The sequence below is a fragment of the Gallus gallus genome, chromosome 4, assembly GCF_016699485.2.
Source record: "Gallus gallus isolate bGalGal1 chromosome 4, bGalGal1.mat.broiler.GRCg7b, whole genome shotgun sequence".
Lineage (NCBI taxonomy): Eukaryota > Metazoa > Chordata > Aves > Galliformes > Phasianidae > Gallus > Gallus gallus.
In genome coordinates, this window is record NC_052535.1 from 87,686,813 (window position 1) to 87,703,471 (window position 16,659).

Genomic DNA, 16,659 nt, shown 5'->3' on the forward strand with positions numbered 1-16,659 from the left:
GGGACAGTTCTGCACCCACTCATAAAAGATGAGGTAGTATTATGGGTATATGGTAACACAGAATCACAGAATCATAGGCGTTGGAAGGGACATCTGGAGATCTCCCAGTCCAACCCCCCCTCAAAGCAGGTTCCCTACAATAGGCTGGACAGAAAAGCATCCTGATGAGATCTGAATATCTCCAGAGAAGGAAACTTTACCACCTCTATGAGAAGCTTGTCCCAAGTCTCTGCCACCCTCAAAGACATTCCTCACCCTTCCGGCCACGTTCTTTGTAATGCATCACAGGGTACCATTGGCCTTCTTGGCCACCAAGGCACTCAAGTCGTTCTCTGAAGAGCTCTTTTCCAGCAGCTCATCCCCTAAGGTGTACTGATGCATGCAGTTATTCCTCCACAAGTGTAGGACTCCACACTTACTCTTGTTGAGCATCATAAGGTTCTTTTCTGCCCAACTCTCCACTACATCCAGGCTGTCATTTTAAACCAGCCAACACCCCTCTCGCTCTGTTAGCAACCATGTTTGGCAACTTCCAGCCTAGCAGATAAATCGACAGCCATGAGTACCCAACTTGGAGTGAAACAGCCCAAAGCAAAGCTCAATAAATTGAAACTACAAATAAGCCATAGCTTTCTGCAGACAGAGCTGTCCCAAATCCTTCTGAAGGTCAGACATGTACTGACTGCAGTCAATGTAGGATTAAATCAGTGTTCTGCATATTGATACATTCTCATCTGTTTGGTTTTAGGCTGTTGTCATCACAGTCAGGAATTAATATGGGGAGAGGATCTAGCCTGCTTGCTGTTCAAAGGTAGTGCCTAAAGTCCTGAAGTTCTTTGTTTACACCATCTCAGCTCTTTCCATAGCAGTCTTGGATGCTCACCATGTACTGAAGTGTGACTGCACACACATTTATGCCCTGGTTAACTACATTTTCTCACAGAGGCCTATTCTGAAGCTCCTGGAGATGAGGACAGCACTGCCAGTTCTCTCTATCTGTTTTCCTAATGGGATGCTGACTCCACTCCCCAGTAATCCTAAAACGGATGAAGGGCAGAAGTCAATAGTTTCCCTGCTGAGCTCAGATCTTGAGGCATCTGAAAAGAAAGCTCCAGAGAGACTATCACATCTCCTGCAGATGATTTATTAATTGTAGAAACGCAAATCCTGTTCAAGAATTCTGACTTGGCTCCTCTCATTGCAGATATTTGTGCCTGGTGTCTGTGTGGCGGAACTGTCGACCTAGAAAAATCTGTGACTATGAGAATCAAGGGAAAGCAATCAGTCAAACTTTCTACAAACACTGTATGGAAAATGTCCTGACCTCTGTTTGTGCAGCAACTTCAGCTGTGATTATAGTGGAGCTCAGGATGTTCCTGCACGAGCTGAAGGGCAGGATCTCATGGCTGTAATAGGAGCACATCCTTTCTCACTGAGCACAGAAGGGGATACAAACTGCTCTAAATAACCACTCATTTCTCTAAGCACCCTTTAATGCTGAATTGCCCACATAGGATTTTGCCTTCTGCAAGAACCACTTTATGTTACTGGTAGCTCAGGGAAAAAAAAAACTAAGCAGCTTAAGGTCCCTTTTCCCATTTTAAGATCTATTGCTCAGCTTTCAGAGAATCATAGAATCATTAAGGTTGGAAAGACCACTAAGATCATCTAGTCCAACCGTCAGCTCATCACCACCATGCCCACTAAACCATGTTACTCAACCTGACATCTACCGTTCTCTTGAAAACCTCCAGGGATGAATTCCTTGCATTGCAATAAAAAAAACCTAAGTAAATAAAATAAAAAATAAATAAAAATTAAACTCGTGATCAAGCCTCTAAAATGTGTGTTTTTTCAGTAAGACTGGTGAGAGCAGAGATGGGCAGGGACAAGCTCACTATGGGGTGTTAATTAGCTGCCCACCTGACCCCTTCCATGACCCAGAGCGAGCCTGTGTGTTTAATTTATTTCACACGTGGCTTGCCATTCCCTGTTACCTTTAAAGCTGTTGCTCTGAGCATGTCCTTTACATATCTAAAAGCTGTGGGAAGAAACACTCAAATAGCTCCGAAAGTAATGCCTCGAATTTATTTTTGTGGAATCTACAACAGATAGAAAGGCCACAATAGCACTGTTTGATAAAGCAAATTCTCAGCTACAAAACACTATTTTTCAGCATAGTCACCACCATCAGGTATGCAGTTTTTGTCAGCAGTGATCAATAGCCTGCAAGCTGTACTCATAAAAAGCTGCACTAGTGGAAGTGACCCACTGTTGTCAAAGTCACCACTGCTGAAACACACCACCCACTACCTCACTGTGCTCATATCCATTATTTGGTGTCTAAAAATGTTCAAAAAGAGTCAATGAAGATCAATAGGTGCCATTTTTTTCTGCATGGGAGAATTCAGTGACACGTCTTTACTTCAGACACACTTCCATGTCAGATGCCATTTTTCCAGACTGCCTTTCAGCTGCCATCTGTCACACAGCAGTAAAATGTAATGGAACATTGGTGGAAAGGTTCAATCTCTACTGCCATACCACTGACATGCACTTGTGTGCATGTGTGCTTGTACATATATGGGCGTATGAATATATACGTGTATGGGTATATGTATGTATGTGTATATATATGTATACATATATATGTATATATATTTAGCTCGTGTTTCAAAACTAAGGGAAAAGTGGGCCACACTTACTAGGGGACATGGTTGGGTGCGGAGCTATTGGTGGTAGATGGACAGTTGGAGTGGATGATCTTGGAGGTCTTTTCCAGCCTTGGTGATTCTATGATTCTACGGGGATCCATCATCCAGCAGAGATAATACACCTCACAAGCCTCACTACCCTTCTGCTCTGGTTCCCTTACAAATGGGCAATGTGCAGTGAGGACAGAGGGGTGCAGTTAAATGCACCTGCTGATACTTTCACTGGCTCTAATGGAGCGGCAGCTTGCCTGTGTGGATGGTTCAGTACCCAGAACTGAGCATGCATGGCTTTACACGACAGCATGATTAAAATAATGCCACTGTCCACTCCAACATCCACTCATCTGCCTTGGATTTATTCAAGACTGCGCAGCTTCCAGATTTGGAGCACAGCCCCACAGTGACAAACTACACAAGTACAGAATAAAATGAACGTGTACATACAGGACAATGAACAACAGCCAGGTTAAACAGGAGATGTGAGGGTATTGATCAGCACACAAGGGAAGACAAATGGCTTGATTCATTGTTACAGCAGAGGGGAACAGACAGAAGTAAGTGGCATGCTCAGATGGGCTGGTGCAGATCTGATAACTGACAACTATCTCTCCTTGTAATGATCAAGATATGAAATTATGAGAACTTCAGCTTTTTTACAGTGTTCATGTAGTGGTTTAGGGATATTATGCCAAAAGGATCAGCAAAAGTCAGATATAAACAGGGCTGATGCTCAAGTCCAGATAAAAACCCAAGCTTCAACACCTGATACTTTGTGTACAGCTTCCCCATGCAGTGAGAAATGCCTGTAAAAGGATTAACTCAGCACAAGGTTCAGCACAAACTAACCCCCAGGCCTTCTGCTTCCTTTGTCCAGTACCATTGCTGCAGAGAGTTCAGCTATCTCATTTAAACACAGTTTGGATGCATCTAAAGGTTCTGCTAATTGCCCATATTCCATACACAGCCATTGCTGAGCAGAGATGCTCCCAGGTAAGAAGTGGAAGTTTCCAAGAGATTAAGAAAAAAAAGGCTGAAGGGACTTAAGGGGAAGATTTGTCATCATGTTCTTAGCATGAACTAATGGCTGTACACATACAGAAGCAGTCGGAGGTAAGAGGTAATTAAATGAGGTTATTGCAATACATTGTCTGCCTCTCAATTCCATATCAAGTGAGGTAAATTATACTCTTAACAGGCAGCTATTTTTCTTCTACATGTGCAAACTGAGCCTAACATTAAACACCAAGCGAAGAGCGCTATGCAGTGTGGAGTATTAGAAAATGAAAACAAGGAAAGGAGCTTCAGTTTTGAAACTGATGCTATAAATCAATTTGACAAACAGGAAAAAAAAAAGAAGTGGATTAAGCTTAACATGCTTCAAGGAGAGTAAACAAGCACAGTGTTTGCAGTTTGAGATTGTCTGGGTGTAATGTGCCTTTTAGGTCTACATAAGTAATTACAATGAATGGCTCTTGTTAGCAGGATATATCTCATATATAATGCCACAAATGCTCATCACTTCTTCACATTTATGAATCCCTTCAAACATAAGGACTGCATTGTTGTTCAGGAAAGGAATACAGCTCTGATATCGGGAACCCTGAAGAACAAAAGGCTGAGGTGTGTGAGTTATAGAGAGATGAAAGTAAAATAAGGACAACCATAAGAATCCATCTCTTGAGATTTACTTGAGATTAACTCTTAACTCATTAACTCTTGAGATTAACTACTACAGACCTCCTCTCACAGTGCTTAGAAGGATGACAGGACAAGAGGTAATGGCTTTCAGACACATCAGGGGAGATTCAGGTTGAATACTAGGGAAGATTTATTCTCAGAAAGAATGGTCAGGCATTGGCAAAGGCTGCCTGGGAGGTGATGGACTCACCATCTAAAGGTGTTCAAAAAAAGCGTAGGTGTCAGATTGACAGATACAGTTTACTGGCATGGTGGTGATGGATTGATGGGTAAATGGTCTTAGTGGTCTTTCCAACCTTAAAGATTCTATGCTTCTATGATTCTATCATGTCTAGGTGAATCTGTTCTTCTCAGGTGACAAAGAATTCATTTCACAGCTGAGGTCAATAGAAGTGATCTAAAAGAAGCATGGATGATGTAATGTTTCTTATATATTATTTCAATGGATAGGGCACTTTGCAGCCGAACAGAAAGACACAAGGGCTATGAGAAGGAAGGTGACAGACTCTTTAGCAAGGTCTGCTGTGATGGGACAAAAGGAAATAATTTCCAAATAAAAGCGAGGAGATTTAGGTTGGATATAAGGATTACACTTTTTACTGTAAGAGTGGTGAAGCACTGGCACAGGTTGCTCAGAGGGGTGATGGATGTCCCCATCCCAGAATACATTCAAACTGAGGCTGAATGGGTCTCTGAGCACTTGATGGAGCTGTGGGTGTCACTGTTCCTTGCAAGGGAGTTGGACTAGATGGCCTTTAAAGGTCTCTTCCAACTTAAATGAATCTATGAAATTCTACTTGTGGCCCCTAAATACAAGAATCTGCCTCAAAAGTACAGGTAAGTAAATAGAACAGAGTTTATGGTGCAAAAAGAATTTAAAAAGCAGGATAGCATTTATATGAAATGTAGGAAATTATCGAAGAAAGGCCAAAAGAGAGAATTATACATGGTTCTACAATCACAATGATAGTATAGAGGTGATAGCAAGAGGGTAGTAACTTCACATAGGTAAAGACCTATTAGGAAGTTGCATTTGTTATAAATTATTACAGTACTGCCTAAGGCCCTTCAATGAAGTATCAAGTTGCCATGCGGAAAAAACATGATCAACAGAGAGAGAAAATGCTTTGGGTCAACCAGAGAATTATTTGGGTCACGTTTATGGGGAAGGCTGTTTCCCAACCCACTGAGAGGTAGTACTGGGTGCTGGATGGAGCACAACTGGGTACAACCAAAAAACATTTCTGGTTATAACCCTGGAGACTGACCTGGGCCAAACAAAACCTATGGATTTGTCCATCCAGCCCCTGCCTATCAAAGCCTCCACATCAAACAAGATGTAGTAAAATGAATCAGTTCAAAGGCTTCTTCTGAACATAAGCACCCCTGCTGCCATTTATGTCCTAGGAAAAAAACACCTCCTGAGCCTCTAATCAAATCTTTAATGTATCAGAATGCATCCTGTGAACAAGGGAAAATGAACTGTGCTGAATTTTTTAGGAAGACATCACTCCCCACAATGCTGCTCATCTCTTAAGGGTTTAACAGACATCAGATGATTATGAAAGTTTAAGGCTAGCCAATCTGGAATAGAAAGCTTATTTAGGGAAGGCATGGCAGGGGACTATGATTCCATGAGCAAACATGTTTGTGCACCAAGGTGTCATCACAGCACAATATTTCATTTCTGTAGGGATCAAGTCCAAATACTATGATTACTCAGTTTTTAAACTGCTGCCTGATGTGTGTTTAATGCAGTCTGTAGCTGCCCATTTTTGCTACAATTTCTTTCATTAGTGTTCAGCTGTCTTTTTCTCTGTTTGGTGAACAGGTTCCTTTCCTTATTCAGATGTTCAACCACTTGATTATTTTTTCTATCATTGCCTAAGAAAAAATATGTTAAATGAGAAGCAAGTCTGAAAAGAAATCAACGCCGCACTGTTTAACCCAGAGTGATAAATATCTTAAAGACATTTAAAACACGATTCAACTTCAATATGAAGTTTCAGTTATTGATATTCTAGCCCTTATAGTTTTAGGTTCAGATTTAAAGGCATTTAGGAAACTGATGTCTGCTCAAATCAAAATGATGTGTATCTACAACTTATCTTTGCATCAGTTTTTCAGTTCTGAGCTCCAAGCTGGCATTAAGTGCTGAAGCCAGGCTTGTTTTTACCTCTGTAAGAAGATTACCTATTAGGGGCAGAATTGTAGAATCGTACAAGCATGGAATCATTAACGTTGGAAAAGATGTCTAAGATAATCAAGTTCAACCACCAACTCATCCCCACAATGCCCACTAACCATGGCCCTCAGGGCAGAAGGAAGGGAGGATGGCAGAAGACACCCTCTCAAATCCCCACTCTGCTTAACACAGGAGATACTTTCTTAAATCTCAGAAGAGGAGCTACAAGTCTTGGATATTTCTGCAAAGACATTTAAAATCTATTTGTTTGGAGCTATTTTATTTTGCATAAATAAATATTCACTGGCACATGTGCCCGACCTTGACTTTCTCTACTGATCCCAGGACAATAACGATCACAGAGTCTCTTATTTTTTTGCTTGTTTACTCTTAGTTGCATTTGATATCTAATTATTTAGTCAAAAAAAGCAGTTTCAGTTCCATAAATTTATCCAAACTGATGCAGCAGTCTCATGGTTACAGCACCCTCTTTATCTGCAGGTCCCTGCTTCAAATCAAGGAGAAATTAAGGCAGGTTTTCCAAATCCCTTACTACTAAGCACTGGGACAAACTCAAATGAAGCCCTTCTTGAAATGACTTAACTCAGCCTTTGTGTAAAATAACATCTCAATGATATGTTTGAGAATTCCCCAAAGATAAGACCTTTCCAGACCTGTTGGAGTGTAATTGAATTCTAAGAGCAGCCTGAGCAGCTGGATGTTCGTGCATGCCCACCTGCAGACAACACTGCCTGAAAAGCATTTCCATAAAAATAGTTGCTACAGGAATGTAAGTTATGGAGAGGCCATGTGGCAAAAAAAGAGCAGCATATGGTAATCTTGGCTGCACCTGAGCAGATCTTGGCATCTAAAATCACAGAATCAGTAAGGCTGGAAAAGACCTCTGAGATCACCAAGCCCAACCCCAACCTATCCCCACCATGCCCACTGACTATATCCTTCAGTACCACATCTCCACGGTTCTTGAACACCTCCAGGTACAGTTCTTTTCCAACCTTAATGACTCTATGATTCTACAATTCTATCCTAATTTCTGATCATGGAGATGGGCATACAATGTCATTTTGTTCAGAAACACATTAACCTGCCCCTAAAGACCTGAAGACCAAGGAAGTTTCTTGTATCAAAATTTAACTTTCCTAGCTTTACAATCAGAATTTTAAGGCCATTTTGATGCTTTCCTATCACTTTATACAGGTTATGCTGTACTTTAGCAATCTCAAGCATTTGCAAAAGCAGGCTAGATCTTGCCAAACTCTTTTAAAATGAGTGCTGTGCTCCAGTCCTAGAGCTCAAAAAATTACTGAATCCCATAAATTAGAGTTCATCTAGTCCCAGAAATTTTCCCAAAAACATGGTAGAAGATCAGCAGTGAAAAGAGCTAGCATCTGCCTTAATGCATCCTTGGTCTCCCTCTTCTGGCTCAGTCTGAAGGAGCACACTGAAAACAGGATGTGCTGCAGCTCACCATCACCACTCCTGCAAGCTGGTGAAGGGGACGTAGGAAAAGTGGGCATATCCAGAATCGGTATTCCGGCATGGAGAAGGGAGTTGTAAGCATGTTCAGTCTCATTCTCCCATGCCTTCTCTCATTTTCTGCATACCAGCTTGAAACTCTGAGAAAATCACCAGACATCTCTTTAATACGCACACATGCACTCACAGGGGATTAAGCAGATTTGGGAAGACGAGTGGGTAAATACAGACAAGTTGTGACCATAGATGTTGGGATGTAGCTGTTAATGCTCAGCTCAGGATAACTTGCACGTTTTCCACGCAACGGCTCAGAAACTCTAAAACTCAGTTATTAAGTTACCGATCAACTAAAATGTCCACAACGGCTGTTCTGAGATGTTTTTATAGTGTTACCAGTCATTCTGTCAGCAAAATCAGATGGGAATTTGACTATCCTCTAAAGGGATTTCAACACGAGGTGCACACTGTGGGATCTTTCTGCTTACCTTTGGATTTATGTTCTATGTACCTTTGGATTTATGTTTCTGTCACAAGCCAGATTCTAAGTGGTTTTCTTTCATATTTTAGAAAAATTATGAAGGTTACAGACATTAACATCTGTTTTTAAAATATAATATCAAGCTTCTACGGCTCATATCTTCACAATTTTGTTTGTGTGTTTGCTTTGAAGTTAAGCTTCAAATTAGGAGACACAGCATCACCCACAACTCCCTGAAAGGAGGATGGAGCAAGGTGGGGGTCAGCATCTGCTCCCGGATAACAGCAATAGAATGAGAGGTGATGGCCTCAAGTTGCACCAGGGGGGAAAGTCAGGTTGGATATTAGGAAACATTTATTCTCTGAAACAGTGGTAATGCAGTGGCTGCCCAGGGAGGTGGTGGAGTGACCATCCATCAAGTGTTCACGACGTTGAAGATGTGGCACTGAGGGCCATGGTCAGTGGGCATGGTGGTGGTGGGTTGGGGTTGGACTTGGGGATCTTAGAGGTCTTTTTCAGCGCTAGTGGTTCTACGATTGTATGCATGTATGTATTCAAATGTATGATTTTGTGTATATGTATGTAATCATCTATATGTATATAGCAGTACTCTCAGACAAACTCAGCTTGTTTTCGCTGTGCTCTCACTGCTTTTTGTTTTTCACTCTCTGTGTGTCTTTGCTGATGATTTCAGTGTGAAAAAATAACAAGACTTCTAAAGTCTGGAAAAGAGCCTGTTCTGAGCATGCTTGTGGCTTGAATTGCCTGTCAGGCTTTCTGTCTTTGCATTCAACTTGTACTTTGGAGAAGTGTGTGACACTGGAGAAAGTGCTGAGAGACCCTTTGTTTTACCTGAACCAGAGCCAATACACACTCAAACCTGAGCGGAGTTTCTCAGTTAGCTTTCTTATGCAACAATTTAAAATTAAAAAAATAAGAAGAAAAATAAAAAATCAGTATAATCAAGGGAAGACTGTTCTCAGCTTAAACTAACAAGGCAAGAGCCACTGGATCCTACGTGCACTCACACACTGCTACCTGAAGACTGTGACTATTTGCTCAGCTCCCTACATTTTTCAACATGGTATTGAGATTCCTCTTTCCTACCACTCAGACAAAAGTTAGTGACAAAGTTAGAAAATATAAAAATATATATTTTTAGAGAGGTGCTGAATGCATCATTTTTCCTTAGGGGGGGAGAGAGGTGATTCCAAGACAAAATCTCTTAAAGCCACAGATTTAGGAACAGAGAGTGTAAATTGTGCTCTTTATAGAAGCTGAATTCTGAGTAATTGTATCTGTAGGCAAAAGTACTTATGTCCAACCATCCAACTGTGGCACTTCCTGGGATTCTCCAAGATGTAATTAGAACAACTGTGAGTGCATGAACTAACCCTAGAGGGCTCTCCTGACTCAGAAACAGTTTGCAGAGAAGAAAGGAATATCAGAAAGCTTTTTAGGTCAATCTATAATTTTTTTATTTATTTTTTTATGTGGGTGTGACTTTATACCTACATGTGTCTAATGGCCCTATATATCTCTGTTGCAATGTTTCTCATTTGGAAGCAGAGTTAGAAATCCTTTGAGGTTTTACCAGCCATTATTCATTCCCTATACTTATCATTTTAATCTATGGAACTTAATATTAGGACATACCACACAGGACTTCTGAATACATTTGGCAAAATTGTTGACAAATTCATAAAAAGTGATTAAATGTCAGTTGATTATCTATTGCTGGAGGTCTTCAGAAGACTTATAAAATAACTGTGAATGGGAAGATACGAAAGCAATACATCTTCCCTCTATTCAGATGAGATATGAAAGCAATACATCTTCCCTCTATTCAGATGATCTTCATGATAAAAAAAGGCAAACATAAAGAGAAGATCTATGATAAAACAACATGAGGTCTGCAGACTTTCAGAAGGGGCTCATGATGTGTAAACGAGATATGAATTGCTTCAAAGTAAAGCATCCGAGACAACCTTTTGAGGCTCTTTGACATACAAAAGCTGTATGGTTCTGGCTCTGATGACAAAGTGGAAATGATCTATTTGTCCGTATGGGCCATGTGTTTAGAAGAAAGCTTAACAGCCAGCTTATTTTATAGCCAGTGTAGCAGCTGTTGCTGTAACTTGTTGTACAGTATATCTTCACTATGAGGGGCTGTGGCCAAGGATGATATAGCATCCCATGGCAAAGAGCCCAGAGTTTATAGGAGCAACTACATCGCTAGAGCACAATTTTTCCTAAAATTATGCCAGAAACTGTGGGTCAGCCAAAGACCTTTCTTGTTCAAGAGTGGGAGTTCATTCAAAAGAAATAATGTCTGCGTTTTGCATCAAACCATTGCAAAATGGCATCTAATTGATAGGACGTGGTAGTACTGATGAATCAGGGGTGGCAAAATTATTGGTTAAAAAAGTAATTTATCAAGCAGTAGTAGTTGCCAAGGCAAAGGAGAAAAGGAGCTTAGGTTTGGTGCTCATAGTGCAATAAAAGTAGGTGTGCCCCAGCCAAATACTCCACTGCTTCTATCTCTCACTAGCATACCCCGGAACTACAGATATTATTCAATAGATCCTCATCTTTGTAGCTGTGGGGCCAAAGTCATGTGCTGTCAGTTCCATTTACCTGATCAATAATAATCATAGTATGGTTTCATGCATAGTATGTTTTTTCCATATCTCCTGGCTGTACTTTCACTTAAACCCTTGAACTTAAAAGTTCTCTGATTAGAGCAATAGTTCTGTGGCATCAAGTGCACTTTATGTTAACAATTCTGAGATGACTATTTATACTTTAATGATTATATTCCTAATGAAGACATTATGTTCTGCTCCTCTAGAAGAAAAAGACCTGCTCTCAGCACTAAATTAGTTGCAAGCCTTTATTTTTCCTGAAATTCTAATTATACATGGGAACAAATATAAGAGACTTCTCCTGACATCTCAGATGGAAACTCTGCTGTTTTTGTGTGTTTTTTTTTTTTTTTTAAAGAAAAGGATAGCAAAAAAATGTTGGCAGCCAAGCCAGAAAATCCTAGATTATTATTCAGGATCTGTGATTTTCTTTTAGAGAAAACAGGAAAGTATTAAGGACAGGAGTATTAAATGGAATCAATTACAATGGCTGTTCAGACATTAACAGCCAACATTAACCACATTAATATTGTGGTTAAAGCATTGCTGGAGTGATAGTGCACTAAAAGCAAGAAAAACTGTTAAAATAACCAGCCGATGGATGGGGGGAAATGGTTATAAACTGGAAGAGGGTAGATTCAGACTAGATATCAGGAAGAAATTCTGTACTGTGAGGGTGATGAGACATTGGAACAGGTTGCCCGGTGAGGTCCCTCCCTGGAAGCATTCAAGGTCAGGCTGGATGGGGCTGTGAGCAACTTGGTCTAGAGGGGGGTGTCCCTGCCTATAGCAGGGGGGTTGGAACTAGATGGTCACAAAAATCCCTTCCAACAAAAACCATTGTATTATTCTACGACTCTTCTACTAAAGGATATCTTAACAACAAAGTCTTCAGACAGAAGGGCCTGCAGTAAAATACTCACAACCTTTTTGCCTTTTGAAATGTTCCCCCTCTGTTACTATTCGCGTCAGAAGTTGTACAGTACTTACAATGCCAGAGAGGAGAACTTCACTTTGTGGCAATTTTTTCCCATTAAAGAGAACAATGTCAAATAGAAAGCAGAGCGAGAAAGTAGCTTTTGTCAAAGTTATCAGGAACAGCACAGAATTATATCTTTACTGATGGAGGTTGGTGAGTCAAATCTGGCTCAGATGTAGTAGAGCATATCATAATATTATATCAGAATTCTTATTAAACAAAGCATTCCTGTGAGGAATCATAGTATCATAGAATGGCCTGGGTTGGAAAGGACCACTGTGATCATCTGGTTTCAACCCCCCTGCTATGTGCAGGGTTGCCAACCACCAGACCAGGCTGCCCAGAGCCACATCCAGCCTGGCCTTGAATGCCTCCAGGGATGGGGCATCCACAACCTCCTTGGGCAACCTGTTCCAGTGCATCACCACCCTCAGTGTGAAAAAAATTCTCCTAAATTTGTCTGCAATACTAGCTGGGATAGGAAATAACATGCAATCATAGTCTGATCTCCTTAAAGATGAAAAAAAATGCTGGTAAGGGAAATTATTGCCCATTTTAGCAATGTTTTGCAAAACAAATTCATTCATATGCAGCCTTGCAGAGGTTACAGTTCAAATGTGCAGTTCCAAAAGCATCACTCTCTGTAAATACCATACCTTGGAAAACAGTAACCAGAATTATGGCAAAGAAACCTAGCAGGTTGCAGTCTTGTAATCACTTGCTCTCAAAAAGTAAAAGAGGCAATATGGAGAGCCGGTTTTCAGACATACATTTATTTGATGTTCTTCCACTACACATTACCTTCCAGCCTTCTATATTTCTGCAAGATAGGTAAGATACAAATACATCCCACTGACTAAAATACCATGCAAAAAGTATAACGACCAGTTACAAAATAAAGACCCCTAATTTCTGCATGACCCAAATGCACCTTCGCAACTCTTACTTCAGGCCCTAAGGATTATGGTAGTACTCTAGTAATATATGATCTCAAATCATTTTTTCCCATGAATCCTGCCTGTCCTCATGACTCTGAAATGGGTCTGTGTTGTAAAAATAAGATAACTGCATTTAAAGACATGGTGTGGAGACAGAGGATGATCGGTGCAGATTGCTGTATTTTATTGCTAGATTGAAACATGTCCCTATTGAATAGGCAAAAAGGGAATTTTCAGAAGCTGGTATTGGTGTGGACTGTAGGAGAAGAGCAAAAAAGAAATATCTTCTGAGATATTTCAAGTCTTTGCTTCAAAAAATGAGATAAAAGAAACAGTAAAATGGATGTGGGTTTTTCACATCCATTTCAGGCTAGGCAAACAGAACATAACTTCTTCATTAATTTGTCTTAAAGCACATAGAGCACAGTGGAGGAAATTAAGAAACAACCAACTGTCCCTTCTTTATCTTGTCTTTTCTCTATCTGAAAGAGAACAAAATAGAACAGCCTGTGGCATTTGGAATATGTCATTATGGGAAATTTCAGCACAAACTATTTATAGATGTCATTTCAGATGATCATCAGGATACTCTCTGTATCCCCATGTACTGGCTACACCAGTCTCACTGAGGTAATATCTTTCTCCCCACGATGATTTAATGAACCCATCACAAAGGATCATTACTGGACACTGGTGGTACTGCAGAATATAAATGAAGAATTAGCGGGCTTCTTTTTCTATCAAGCTCATAGATCTGTTTGGGAGCTCAATTCAGGTGCTAGAACAAGTTTTGTTGTGTATCTGTACTTATTGTTAGAGATTTTATACTTTGTGTATTTTAGCTGCAACTGTGATAAATGAGTTCTTAGAACTGGGGTCAATTTTTTGATTTTCTGTGAAGTATTCTCACTGCACATCCTTTAATTGTATGTACGTGTTCCAAGATGAGCCAGCTTGCAATTGAAATCCTTTATAAAACTGGATTTGTTTTTAGTCTGGCAAATGTGGCAGACCACATTGTGGATAGGGAATCATAGAACCACAGAATAGTTTTAGTTGGAAGGGAACATTAAGGGCCATCCAGTCCAAACCCCTGCAATGAACAGGGACACCTACAGCTATATCAGGTGCTCAGAACCTAGCCCAGACAAGGGGAGTCACCTTGGATAATATAGAAATAAAAAAGGCAAACGACATTTTTAATTACAATGTAATCTTGTCTAATTTAATGAAAGAATTGTCTAAAAATACTGAAAAAAGAAAACAAACAAAAAAACCTGTACTGTCTCTGCTTCTTCAAAGCTACTAGTAATGCTGACCCATGAGACCTTTAGGCTTCAGCTTATCCAGAAGAATTGCTCTGACCACAGAGTGAGCCCTAACCCACCAGCCCCAGGCTTCAAGCTTCACAAAAACCAGATATATTATTCCCACTCTGAAAGGGAAAAGCAGTAGAAAGAGGTACTCAGTTGCGTTTAGGACACTGCGCTATGTATGAGATACCTGGGTTTCCTGCTTTGGTTCACACTGTGTGGCCCATGCAAAGCATTTAGTTATTGTACCCAGGCATGCAAACATGCAAACATGCAAACAAACACGTCTTTTAAACTGAACAATGGGAGTCAGAGAAAATTCTGTACAGTCCTTCTGAAGAGGCAGCATAAAAGATTAGGATTAGTCCTTTGCATCATTCCTCAATCAAGGCAAAATAATATTGAGAACCTTTTCTGGTCATCTTCATTAAACATTTTGTGTGACAGCTCCTCAGTAATAAACGGAAACAAAATTCAAGTGCACTCAATATGCAGTCTAAGGAGAGAATGACTTTTTTCCATACCAAAATCCATACAGAACATGTGTAATTTTACCTGACACATTACAGTAATATAACATTTGATAAGAAAACTCCTAAGCAAAGACCTGGAATCAATGCTGCTTTCGGTGATCCTGTCATTGCACCTGAAAGAATTTCCTCTCCTTTGTTCCTAAGTCTGCATTTTGTGCTCACTATTTCATTGCAAATATCACTAAGGAGAAGAGCATGAATGAACCAGTGTACAAGGGCCATAAGAAATAAGAGTTATAAAACAACAGCTTAGGCAGCCTTGGAGAGGAAGTGGAAAATACATATTAAATCAATCAGAGGTGTCTTTGGTCAACAAGAATGAAAAACACATTCTTTGTGGCTGTTTCCAAGATGCCTGTCAATGCTTTTTCACGACATGTACTTTTTCATGTACTTCTAATGCTGTTGGGGCTCATGCACTGCTGCAGCCTTCATGTCTGCAGTATGAGACGTGCTGATCGACACCACCTGGCATTTTGGCCCAATGATTGTGTTTTCTGGGGACAAGTGTTCAAATTTCAGAGCACTCAGTGGAAATGAATTCTAAATGGTGTTATCTTAGTTCCTTGCAATGCAAAACTATGCAGGTTTTTTTTTTTCTTCTCTTTCTCAACATAACAACAACAGACCCCTTGGGGCCCATTTTAATTAACAGAATTCTCTGGTTTCAAATCAAAGAGCTGGAGAAACAGTTAGTCAAAACCTGAGATTTTGGACCATAGTTGTTCCACCCTTTTAAAATTGCAGAATATGAAAAAAGTTTGTTCATTTCCTTATGTCTATGAGCCATTCCAGGAGAATCCAGCTGAATCCAGTTTTTTGTTTTTGATAGGCTGAGAACTATTTAAACAGTGCATAAGAAAGTGGGAACTACAAACAACTTTTTTTTCCTGGATATCACCTGCTCTCTTCCAGCAGTCCTCATTGGGAACATCCAGGCACATTCACTTTTCTAAGGCTGCCGTGAGCAAAAATAAGACTCCACTGACTCTATTTGATCCCTCTTAGTAGAACATGATCCAAAATCTAGATGCCACAACCATTTATGGAAAGTTAATATTAAGTGGTTTTACTTCTATGTCTGCAAATCCAAACCTTTTATTGCTAGAAGCAAAATGATTCATGGTTCTTTAGAACTAATTGTTTCCTGACTCCCTTTCCTTGATTTAGGCCCTGTAGATACTCTCCATCACAGCCACCTGCTTCTCCAGAAAGGTCTCTTTGAGGAACACGGTACTTTGCAAAGGTCACCAAGGCATCCAGTCTTCCTCCTCTTCCTCCAACAACCTAACACATTGGAGCTGACCAGCCCTTTATTTCTATGCATTTAATACCAAAGGTCTTCTAATTTCCAGAAACCTGACTAGGGATATTAGACCAGATTTGAAAACCAGATTTACTTTTTAGTGTTATTCTTTTAAATCCTTTTAAGCAACTAAATATTTCCGATCTTTCTATACATTCTCTGATAGAGGACTTGTTATGCTATCACTGTTTTTTAGTGATAGCCCTTCTAGAGCTGGAGTTTGATGTTAATAACATATCAAATAAATCCCATTTGTACTACTGAAGTCTTAATTCATTCCTGGACAGACAGAATTTTACATGAGTAGGAACAAGAGAATAATAAAAATTCCTTCTGGATCCAAATTCTATGAATATCTATATTTTTCACAGTC